This window comes from Plasmopara halstedii (genome assembly GCF_900000015.1).
Source record: "Plasmopara halstedii genome assembly, contig: Scaffold_3120, whole genome shotgun sequence".
Taxonomy (NCBI): Eukaryota; Oomycota; class Peronosporomycetes; order Peronosporales; family Peronosporaceae; genus Plasmopara; species Plasmopara halstedii.
In genome coordinates this window covers 60,175-60,801 of record NW_020190023.1, presented here as the reverse complement: position 1 = coordinate 60,801, position 627 = coordinate 60,175, and positions in this window count along the sequence as shown.

The window sequence follows — 627 nt, the reverse complement described above, 5'->3', positions numbered from 1 at the left end:
GCTAGGCACCAAGTTAGATATGTCGACAGCGGATCATCCGCTGACCGATGGTCAAACCGAAAGGGTGAATCGCGTCAACGAATGCGTTCTTCGCAGCGTATGCGCTGAGAAGTCAAGGCGCTGGAGCGCCATGTTGCCACTCGTAAAGTTTGCACTAGACAATGCAGTGCATTCGTCTACCGGCTACACGCCGTTCTACGTGAACGGGATCGTTCATCTTCGCGCTCCGCTGACGCCACTATCCCATTGTTCAGGGCTTGTGTTCAGGGCTTGGTGGGGGAGGAATAGCCGAACGGCTAGCTGATGTCAGCCTCCACACCATCCGCAAAGAAGTCGATGACTTCTTGTCTACTAGACTGAGAGTCCTACGACACGTTCGCGATGCGAAGGCTGAAAGCTAAGACCTGCAGAAAGAATATGCAGATGAAAAGGAAGAGACAAAGTAGAAAGCCTTAAGGTCGGGGACCTGGTTTTATTAATCTTTAAAACCTGCCTACACATGCAGCCTCTGCTATCTTTAGGACGAAGCTTCGTCCACGGTTGATCGGACCGTTTAAGGTTGTGGCCAAGCGGGGCCTAGCGTATACGCTGATCTTTCCAAAACGGATGCGCACCCATCCGGTGTTC